At 45.6% G+C, this 11,576-nt stretch overlaps 1 protein-coding gene and 1 long non-coding RNA gene across 6 annotated transcripts in view; one reads left to right on the forward strand and one right to left on the reverse strand.

The window, feature by feature from the left end:
* The window catches only part of RCBTB1 (RCC1 and BTB domain containing protein 1), a 24,351-nt gene extending 22,029 nt beyond the window's left edge, over window positions 1-2,322 (reverse strand). The window contains exon 1 of one of the 5 annotated variants that reach the window (XM_042014238.1): window positions 2,219-2,322. The gene's annotated coding sequence lies outside the window, so the exon portion shown is untranslated. The other 4 variants (XM_042014239.1, XM_042014241.1, XM_042014242.1 and 1 more) reach the window with 4 other exon arrangements.
* LOC121657944 lies at window positions 1,868-8,678 on the forward strand. The gene is made up of 2 exons (XR_006013796.1): window positions 1,868-1,944; window positions 5,135-8,678. It is a non-coding gene; the product is annotated as an uncharacterized LOC121657944 (long non-coding RNA).
* Window positions 8,679-11,576: the final 2,898 nt, after the last annotated feature.

The raw sequence follows: 11,576 nt of genomic DNA on the forward strand, positions 1-11,576 counted from the left end.
GAAACTGAACTGGCCACATATTGTGATGAAAAAGAAATTGACCTCGGAATAGGCAGCAACACTAGGGGAAAACATCTACATCTGCTCACAATTTTAAAAAGCCACACACTTTTGGGAGACATAGGCCCCTCAAAAATTCTGTGCTAATCTGCTGCCTACACATTCATCTCCTCAGTAATTTGCTTTCTAAATAAAAAGCCTGCAAGCCGATTCAAAGTGGCACATGTAGGCAAACATGAATCCCTGCTTTGAAAAAAAAAAAAAAAAAATACAGTGTTTACAGAATGCTTTGTTAAAATGATTTTAGATACCGTTCTACAGAGTTTATAGTTCAGCTAAATAAATCCACGCTGGATAGAACAATAGCCTAACACAACATCCTACTGGGAAAACAGTACCAATTGTACTCGCAACAAAAAAAATCTACAGTTAACTCCTCAAGAATTATCCCCTTACTTGCAAAGGCTGTTGGAACACAATCACATATTTGTTTGTTTCACTCTTTCCTCAGGCTCCAATGTTGCAGTTTATTCCAGCTGGGCAGACCTACTCCTGCACAGAAAAACTGCAGGCTCAGGCCTTCGTTTCTCCTAATTGTCTTTGGGAATTATGAACAGCAGTGAGAACACAAAAGCTGGGATATCTGGCTTTAAAACAACACAGAATGACTGGCACGCTTAATCCCTTTTTAATTTGAAATACACCTCCAACCACATTAGACTCAAATCCTTCACATAACATTGATCCTCCTTCCCCCAGTCTACGTTTGCTTTTTTTGATTTCATACTTTGGCATTGAGAAAATAATATATTGATTCTATGTTCTATTATATTAACAATACTACTGGAATTAATCAGATGTATGAACCAAGTGACGTTACTGAAGCATTCTCCCTGCCAATGAAAAGAGACTGCACTCCCTGAAAACATGTGCCTTAACTTACTTCCCTTGGACCTTACAGAAAGCAAAATTTCTATGACAAAACCCATGTGTTCCAAACCTCTACACAATTTATTTTCAGATGCCTTTAATGAGCAATACAGGGACAGAAAGAACTGCTGATCCAAGGGCTGACAACCAGAGCTCCTGGTTGCTTTGAGCAACCAGCTGAGAGAGGTAAGCAAGCAAAAAGCATCATCATGCACGTGAACACTACTGAACATGACTGGTTTAGCCACAGGAGACCACCCTTATGAGGACGACAGTCATCTACCCACCATAACAAAACTCCAATTACAAAACTGTAATTACAACCACACTACGCCTTTTTCCTTTTTTTTCCCTACGCTGAGCCATTTATGCAACTTTTCAAATCCATTCACTTAGGACAATACATCTTCTGAGGCAATGCCTGTCTTTCAATCTGATGCATAGAGAGATAAGCATTCAAGGGAAAACATCCATACTAAAGCACTAAAGAATGAATGCATCTTCCAAACAGCTTCTAAAGTTTTTCCTAAAAAACTCTGTGCTCCAAACACATTTCCATTTACGACGCTTTGTACCTCTTTCTCATAATCCCACCCCTTGTCGGAACGATTAAAGCACTTTTTACCTTCCGTCAGTAGAGGACAACACGAACGGGTCACTTGAACTTTCTAAATCAGAACCCTACACGTTCCTTATAAAAAAAGGAAATATCCCTTTAGTATTAATTTACAAAAGCTTTCTAAACTGGAACCCTGCAAGCTCCTTAAAAACAAAACAAAACAAAACAAATACCCCTTCAATTTAGAAGAAGCGTGTTAAAAAGCCGGAGAAACGCTGTAACTCTTCATAGAAAGCCAGGTGAGGAAAAAAAAAAAGCGTTGAGTTTTTCCTGCCTTTTTTTTTTTTTTTTTTCCGACCAGCCGGGTATCTCACTCAGCCTTCAGGAAGCCGGCGACAAAAGGGAAGGATAAACCGAAACATCACGAACCAGGAAAATAAGAAAAGAAAAAATCGGTAAGAATACACAGCGTTAAAGACCTGCAATTAAAGCCTTCCAGGGGGCTGTGGGGAGATCCCAGAGACAGGCTAGCGGCGAGACAGAGCGCGGGTGAGGGTGGGTCCCCACCCCAGCCCTGTTCTGGCGACAACGACCCTCTCCCTCTCTCTCTCCTCTCCTCGCTCTCCCGCTCCGCACGGGCACCGCCACCCTCGCAGCTCCTCAGAGCCGCGGTGCCCGCCCGCTGCCCGCAGCGCCCTAACGGGACGGCGAGGGGCGGGCGCTGCTCACCCGGTGCCCGCGGCAGATCCTGGCGGGCTCCCGGCGGGCTCCCCGCGGCCGCTCCGCCCGGCGCGGCCCCCGCGCGTCCCCCCCGGAGCCGCCGCTCCCGCTGCCCCTCACGGCCGTCGGGGCCGCGCGCACCGCCGGCGCCCGCGCACGTGACCACGGCGGGAGGGGAGCGGGGGGGGGGGGCAGAGCGGCGCCGCATCACGTGACTCGCCACTGAGACGCGGGAGCGGGGGGGAGCCCCCTCCCTCTTGACCGTTCGCGCGCGCTCCGTCACGTGAGCGAATCCTCGCTCCCTATTGGGCGCCGCGGGTGCGCGGGCGCGTGACACGTCCCCCTTCTCCGCCCCTCCCCCCGCCCTCCCAGTGCGGGGCGGGTTGCAGTGTGACGGGAGAGGGTGGGAAACATCCCTGGCATCGTTCAGGGTCCAGCTTCTGGGCGAGCACCACCGTGTCAAACAGAGCATGGCACTGCGTGCCACGTCCAGCCTTTCCTTACGCACCTCCAGGGACGGTGACTCCGCCACCTCCCTGGGCAACCCATTCCTATGCCCAGTCACTCTTTCTGTGAATAAATTCTTCCTAATGTACAACGTAAACCTCCCCTGGCACAGCTTGAGGCTTTGTCCTGCTGTCCTGCCACTAAATTACCTGCTAGAAGAGGCCGACCGCCACCTGGCTCCACCCTCATTTCAGGGAGCTGCAGAGAGCGATGAGTTTCCCCCTAAGCCTCCTTTTCTCCAGGCTAAACAATCCCCTCAACCCCCTCAGACGCTCTTCATAAGACTTTGCTCCTTCACCAGCTTCATTGCCCTTCTCTGGCTGGACCCGCTCCAGCACCTCAGTGTCCTTCCCGAACGGATGGCACCTGTCTGCCCCCGCATCCTCGCCGGCGCGGAGCCGAGGGCAAAGCGAGGAGGGGCTGCGGCCAGCCCCGGCTCCCTGCCCTGGCCGCGGCTGAGCAGAGCCCGGCCGGGGCGGGATCACGGCTGGCTCTGCTGCTGGCTGGCGCCAGGAAGGCCTGAGTCCAGGGGGATCCCACAGACAGGGCTAAGGGTCTTCTGTAACAGTCACATAGCGACTTCTCTTCATTCAAGGGCGTTTAGGCAGTATATAAAGCCCTGCTAGACCTCAGCAGTGGCACATTCCTGTCGCTTTACTGTTCCGTTTCAACACCTGCAGATCAAGTAGCTGACGGAATGGTGCGGGAGGATCCAGGAAAGGGAAGACTGGAAAGCGGCCTTCCCAAGAGAGTTCTTCTGTTCATACAAAGTTGTTACCAAGAGATGGCTTCCTCCTTCTCAAAATTTACTTCTTTTCCTGACAGTGGGTCAGAAGGCAGCTGGGGGTTGCAGGGAGTGGGGAGCTGATGGATCTGAAACATAAAGCAGTAGGGTCAAGCCCACTGGAAGTATCAATATCTTTTTGGTGGTGGTCAATTTAAGAAAAAGCTAAATTCAAAAAAGAAATTGTAATTAAAAAAAAAAAAGAAAATGAAAAAATCAATTTCAGAAACCCCAGGATCAAGTGTGGATGGGTTGCTCTGAGAGGGAATCAGTGGTGCTGAAGAAATTCTGCCCTGGAATATCAGGCAAGGAAAGCACAGTGGTAGGTCCAGGGTAAAAAGAGAATTTTCCTGCCAAGTTGCTGCTTACTGTGCTGCTGGCATCAGGAAAGTACTGCTGAATACATTGTGGGAATTCTGGAGCAACAGAAAGAAAAGGCATAAGTAAGATACATGGAAAAGTGTCATCAGTGCCTCCATGGGAGGCCCAAAAGAGCCAGAAAGGGAACATACACAGCACTTGTTTTCAGCTTGTGTTTGTGGCTTTGCAGAGGAATTGTCTGTCAAGAACAGCTGCCTTTCCTGACATTGCTAGGAAATGGTGCAAAGGTGGAACTGGATAAACAGAACTGTGATTGTAGTTCTGCAGGACAGCCCTGCTTAGTTACCATATGCAGGAACCCAGTTGTTTTAACAAGCACCAGAATACAAGCTCTGAGTCAGGGGTTTTTTTATTCACATGGGTTTATGTTTCTTCTTATTAGTTATCACCAATTAGTTTTCACCAAATTTTATCATGCAGTAAGTCCTTAAACAGTAGTGTAAGGCAGTTTATATTGTATCTGAGCTTTACAAGCAGCTGACACAGCTGAAAACATGCTCTGTGTGGAGCAGAAATAATTTTATTATCTTGCAAATAACTAGTTTCAGTTCTTTTTCTCTCAGCGTGGCTTTTTGTACAAGCCAGCAATAACAAAAAGCAACCATCTTCTAGCATTTCTTTTTCTACAAGGAAAAGGGTTATGAAACCTGAGATCCTTCTTGGAAAAGTTGTGACCTACTGGAAATGTTATGAAAGCATTAAATAGGCCAACTAGGCAAAGCAATGCTACTCAGAGACAAGTTTTGTAGAACAAAAGGAATTGTTGCCCCAGACATCACACAGATAATGTGTGTTGCTGGCCTTGATGGTCCGCTCAGCTGCTGATCCCTCTCTCTTACACCGACAGCCTCACCTTATGTCTCTTGACAGCAGTAGCAGGTGACTGCGAAGGGCTTTCCTCAAGTGACCAAAGTGGGGACACTTGAAATTCAAAATGGAGAATAGCATGGCATGGAATTATACCCAAACCATAATGCAACCTGATTCTGTAATTTCATTCCTAAGGATATGTTGTCAAACCCGGAGATCACAAAGGCATAGTCATAGATAAACCCAAATTTGGGGGATTTTGTGATCTTGTCAGTTGTGGATTGAAAAGCTTGTTCTGTATCTGTACCTCTGTAAGTGACCACAAACAGTGAAGAGTCATGATGGCAACTATCAGTGACCTGTTAAAGGATATTAAAGGAAGAAAATTCTTCAAAGTGTTTCTTGTTTCTCTCCTCATTAAGTATTTTTTTTTTTTCCATCAGTAGGTTAACTGTTTTCACTCAAACTGTGGAGGCCTAGGATATGATGCCAGCTAAATCTGATGTGAAAAGAGTCTGGAACTAAATGTGACCTGCATGGAGCTGACATCTTACTCCAGTTCTGTTCTGCTGTGCTCACCATCAGCTTCCTGTGGATGTGAAAGAACAGGCACACAAAACAAACCTACAGCTGCTGTTCAACAAAATCTCTTTCAAAGTGATCCAGCTGCAAAAGGGTGTCAAGGACCTCCCCTTAAACCAAAGCGGGAGCACTGACATCTGCTGTTTGGCAGGAGCTGATTCCGCTGGATGTAGACTCTCCATTGAGAAATGTGTGGGAAAACATTGACACTCTGTGGCCAGAGAGATAAAATACAACTTCTGAAATTTCACGATTTTTCATTGCTTTCTTCCATTTTACCAGACAGAAATGTAGTAAAGAACAGTTTGTAGCTTTTATTCTTGTTGCTAATTTTCAGTATCTTTTCAGTAAATTTTGTTTATAAAATGTCCTAGACAGGCAAGCTAAGACAAAAAGTACGAACAAATGATAAAACAAAACCTTGCATCCAAACCTCCTGAATCTGAGGAGCACTGAGAGTGAGACTCCACTGTTGCTCTGGAGCCTGGGAAGTCATACAAAGTGCATTTTCAGGTCCATGCTTGCAGTGTCATTTCATCTCACTTTCTTCCTCTGGAACTGGAACGAGGGAAGGCCACCTTAAAGGGAACTGGATTTGTGTATTGCAAAGCAGAATTTCCTCCAGACTAATCTGGAGAGATGAACCTCGTCAGCATACCTCCAAGGTATCATTTTTACTTCCCATAGAAGTAACAGTTATTACCTATATTATATTTAGTGCCGATAGGAGTAGAGTTAAATATCATTACATAATTTCTGTAGGGCTTCCTCTTGATAGAAACCAAAGGAATACTAAAAAAAAAAACCAAAAAAAGCCAGTCCTTGCTTCATGGCTTTTACATTCAACAGATGGAGGAGCAAATACTAGGATACGGGAGCCTTTTTTTGGCACACATAACACTGATATTTTTGTAATTGTACACATTTTTTGCTCTTTTTTCTTTTTCTCTTCAACTAGAAACATTAATAATAATGAAGAATTGAGCTTAAGGCCTTTCACGGTAGTCAGAGCTGTATTTTAATTAGTTTCTAAGGTGAAAACGACACGTATGCAGTATGTGGCATAGATGAGTGTATGACCTAAGCTGGGATAGAGACCAACCATAAGAAGAGCTAATGAATAGTATCAGGAAAGGGAATGATGGTGTCAGGATAGGTAAGGATGCCAAAGAAGCTTAGTTTTGAGTTGTCCAGAGGAGACAAAGCTAAGATGTTAGGAGTCAAGGAGGAAGAGATCTGTAAATTTAAGACATAAGAAGAAGGACCTGGAATGAGAGTTTCAGTGACATAGACAGAAAAATACAGAGCCCTGCCAATTTATGTGGGAAAAACTAAAACAACTTGGGTAGCACTTGAATAAGTAAGTCTAGAGAAAGGACCAGCATCCTGGTAAAATTGTAAACAGCTTTGGAAATTATAAATTCAGAGACTAGAGTAACAATATTTATGAAAACTGTTCTACAGTCGTATACAAAAGACATAGTAATTCAAATAGGAATCAAAGCAAGGCAAATAATTTTCATTTCCTCATCATCCTGCTGTTGAAGCACCTGCCAGCTAAGGGATGAGAACATGAGGGTAAAAAGTCTTTGCTCTGTGCCATATTTCTCCACATTCACCTTGTTGTCAGGGTGCAGGGAGTTATGGCAGGGTCTGGTGGTCAGGACCTGTCCCACTGTCCCCAGCCAGAAAGCGGGCAGGCTGGGGGGGATACAGGGCCACCCCCAGCCCTTGCCATCAGGCATCTGTGCTGGGCAGGACGTCACACCTGTGGGCATGTTTGTATCCTCGTGGCTGCCATCCTCCAGCATAGGGGTGGGTCCCAGCAGGGCAGACAGGTGGGGACTGAGACAAGGACCAAGCTTCCTCCCTTGAGAACTGACATGGCATCAGTGAGGGTGTAGCAGGTGACTTGTTGTGCTTTCCAGCTAGAGACATTCCCTACTGGGAAGAGTTAACTGTGGAAAGCACAAAGCTGATAGCCTATCTGCTGCCAGTTATGCTACCAAAAGACATTTTCCTTCACCAAATGTTTGTCCCAGGAGGACACATGAGGGGAAAACAAGGACCACAGGATAAGCTGTGAGAATAACGTCCTATTTCCAACCTCACTAGGAATGCCCTGGAGGTACCAACACCTCTCCGAGTGCTTGACAGGCACCAGAAGGACAAGTACTTAACACCTGCTGTCTTTTGGTGTGTGAGTCTTGTCATTCTGAACTTTAGGGTGTTGGTACAACTTTAAGCGATCATATCTTGTCAAGAGACATCACTGCAGGCAGGCTTTTCCAGGGCATGTCGTAGCCTGTGGCTGTCTTGTGTAACTTTCAGACTATGCTAAGCCATGTTTCAAGCCTCTGGGAATTCGTCTCGGGAGGAAGCAGCTTGCCTTCAGCTGCCAGCTCTCACAGCTACCCACTGACCCTGATGGAACAGGCAGCTTCCTGGGCACGTGCCAAGTGAACTGGCATGAGTCTGTTAGCAGGAGTGAGTTTCCTGCAGGCACACCTGAAATCGGGGGCAGAACAAGATGAATGGAGCAGGATGCAGAAAAGCAAAAGGCCAAACTTCTCTGAGCCTGAACCATCGCATTTGGCTTTGTTGTGGTTTTAGCCTGGGGCACTGGCTAGGTCAAATCCAGTGATCCCTGCAGGTCCACAAGGAACTCTCCTAGGCCAGACTAGGGGAAGTCCCATTCAAGGTGGCTGCCAGCAGTAGCAGGTGTGCTCTCCAGGTCAAGACATCTGCCTGTGTTCAGGGCCTCCTTCAGCTCCCAGCAGGCTTTCTCACCAGCTGCTGGTCTGAACATCCCCTCCATGGGTGGTCCTTCCATGTGTGATATAATGAGGAGATCTTGCAGGAAACATGAGCAGGACTGAGTGCATGGTGGCTTTGGTGGCCTTTCTCAGAGACAGAAGCACATCTGGATGGGGAGGCACACTCTGCCTTTGCTGGACTGAGATCTACTTGCTCATTTGGATGAACACTCACAGTAAGGACCAGAACCACACCTGTTATTCCTGGCTCTGTGAAGGGTTGTTTCCCTGGAGCTGCCTTCCAAAGAGGTCGCACAGGTTTGAACAAATGACAGTGAATAGAGTGATCAGGACAAAATCCCTGTTATTGGAAAATTTGGGGCATGGGAAGGAGGGGGCATTCCTGTATTAATTACTAGTACTTATTATTGCTTTTGGGGATGAATATCTAGGAAGCAGAGAAATGCATGCCTAAAAAACAGCAAACAAATAATTTGACTGAAATTCTGTGAAACTATAAATGGGATTAGCATTGCTCCTGAGAATTCGGGGAAATGAAACACAAGACAAGAACATTTATTCCGTCCACAGAAAACACAGCTTGAATAGGGGCTGTCCTTGTCTCTGAATACATCTGAATTATTTAGTACCTGGCCTTTCTGTTCCAGCAGTAGATGCACTCAGAGCTCATCTTGTCTGCTTTTACTTTCTTTTCTTTCATTCTATCTTAAACAGACTTGTACTTGCTCCTATGTATTATTTATTGGAAATACTATGCTTTTGTAACATAGCTGTGGGTGGAACAGGCTCTGTAGGCACAGGGTGCACCATGTATCTGGAATAATTACCAGGAAGAAAGAAAATAGGCTGTGGTTCAATACATAAGGTATAAGCAAGTAAAAAAAGAAAAAGAACATAGAGTTTCCTCTATTTGCCCATGAATTACTGTATTCTGTGCCATAGAAAACCTGAAGGGAATCATCAGTAGAACTGTGCTTAGTTGCATCCTTTATTTTGTCTTTATTTCTTCCTTTTCCTTTTCCTTTTCCTTTTCCTTTTCCTTTTCCTTTCCCTTTCTCTTTCCCTTTCCTCCCTTTCCCTTTCCCTTTTCCTTTCTTTTTTTTTTCAGAAGCAGCCTTCTTCTGTAGCATGTGAGGGAGTGATGCAATCAAAGACTCCATCACATTATATTTCAAATACTGTTATTCACTGAATGGTAGAGTCTCCACCTTGCTTCCTGTACCTATATTTTAATTTACTTGAAAGAAATTTCAGTACTGTGAATGTGTGGTCAGATGAAACAGATGTGTGTCGCAGCTGCCTGCCAAGTCTCAGAGAGGATGGGCAGCAGCAAAGGCAGGAGAAACATGAAAAGATCAAGGCACAATTCTCTTGACCCACTGTTATGTCTAAAAATACCAACTATACTGATCTTAAAGGACAATGAAATATGGGAAGGAAGGTTATTCCAAAATGGTGAACAAGCAGATCAAGGAGCCAAACACCAATGTAACTTACTTTAGAAAGTGAAGAACATGGACAAAAGGATAACCCTCGGGCAGCAACACACACTTCAGGTTGTGCAGACAGTGCCCAGAAGGGCCAGAATCCACTGCACTTGCAGTCCTCTTTTTTTATCCACATCTAGAGAGCTTTCTGCCAATTTTGCACTTGTGGACTGGTTTTAGAAAAGATCACACATGAACATACGCTGCACAGTTTTATTGTTGAATCTTGAGAAAAGAAGGCTTATGAAAGTCCTTATCACTGTGTTCCAATATTTAAAGAGTGGCTGCAAAGAAGACAGAGAATCCCTTTTTACAAGGAGTCTGTGGGAAAGATGAGCAGTAATGGGTACAATTTACTCCTGGGGAGATTCTGATTGTGCACAAGAGACATCTTCTCACAATGAGAACAATCAGCCATTGGAATAATCTCCCCAGGGAAGTGGTGTGTTCTCCAGCAGCTGGGGACACTTTTAAGATTTGGCTGGAGGACATGCTGAGCTTCTTTTAGACCATGCTTTTGCCTTGAAAGGTTGGTTGGACCAGATGATCCTCGAGGTCCTTCCAATCTGGTATTCCGTGATTCTTAAAACCTTTCTTACGCATTCACAAGCTGCATAAAGCTGGTGGAGGCTCTTGGTGCCAACCAGCTCTGTGGGTTAACTATGGGAGAGACATTTATCACAGAGTTATCTTGCAAAACGTGCTCTGTAGGACCCCTTGCAATCCCTTGCAGTCTAAGTGGGCTGGACTCCTTGTGCTCTTTTGTTTCTCATTCATCTTCCTTTCTGCAAAAGATGGAAAACTGAAGTATCTTGCCCCCAGAGGAAGAAAGATGCCTCTCAGCAACCACCAACTGACCAGACAGTCCCTTCCACGTGCTGTGCTGAACTTCATCCCCAGCAGAGGTTATGACATGGAGCTGTCATGTGGAGATTATTGCTGAGGAAACTGCATCTCCCACAGATGCGTTAAAAGTTCCCCCATGGTCCCAGGGAAAGCAGGGTTCCCATTTCCTTCTCAAATAAAGGTGGCTAGAGAGCAGCTCTGCCTTACTGCTGTGAGGTGAGGTCTGCACACCTCTGAGCAGCCTCAACCAATAAAGAAGATAAATAAACATCGGCTTTGCTGGGACTCTGCTGGCTGTCATCAGCCGCTCTTGCACAAGCGAGGCTGGGAGCTGCTGCAGCAGCACATTTTTGCCTCTGGCATGTAAAGTTCAAGGGTGCTGTCTTGTTAAACAGTTTTCCGTTCTTTTAGGGGATTTTTATACTCCCTCAGCCACCTCAGTCCTCTCAGAGGACTGACTTTGCTTCACTTACAAAAGTTGAAATGTCGTAAATACTTCGATGTAAAGAATTTTATGGGTTTTTTGCCCCAGGAACAGCATTTTGACTCACTGTATTTCAGTGAGACATTAAAAAAAACGTACTTGTGTGCATTTTAAAAAATTGCTGTTGTTACCATTTGCTCAAAAGGTAGCAAAAGCTGATGATACAGTGATTTGTTTTGTACTTTTTAACGTAAGACTGGCAGCAAAATCGTTGTCTCGTTGCTCAAGAGGCTTGAAATCCCCACCCTCGGGCTGTGATTCAGCAAATTCCCAGAGTAACCCTGGTCTGAAGCGCGGGTTCCTCCTTGTCCTGTCCTGCAGGGGGTGGATTTCTCCTAGACAAGCCAATGAACAGAAGCTCATTTATTTATGTATGTGGCGAGGAGGAAACTTGCTCCACAGTCTCCCCACCTCTTCCTGCAAAATGTTAGCTCTCTTTTGCACTAATCACTTCGGGTCCTGAATGAAAAGAAGTGAGCAGCAGCGGAGCTGGGGTATGGAAACTGCTGTTTTGAACATCACTCCCTGGCTCTGCTCCACACCTCATAAATAATCACTCTCACCTCATTTGAGCTACAGAGAGAAGCAAAAGCAGGCTGCCGGTGTCTTTCTTCAGCAAAACCTCAGGTGCTATTTCGGAGGGGCAGGACTGAGCACTCTGTTATTAACTCACATCATCGAGGAAATACGCTTGCTATCTTTTCTTGGC

This window comes from Corvus kubaryi, unplaced genomic scaffold (assembly GCF_017639235.1).
Source record: "Corvus kubaryi isolate FWS band 111438036 unplaced genomic scaffold, C.kubaryi_AGA036_p1.0 split1-65, whole genome shotgun sequence".
Lineage (NCBI taxonomy): Eukaryota > Metazoa > Chordata > Aves > Passeriformes > Corvidae > Corvus > Corvus kubaryi.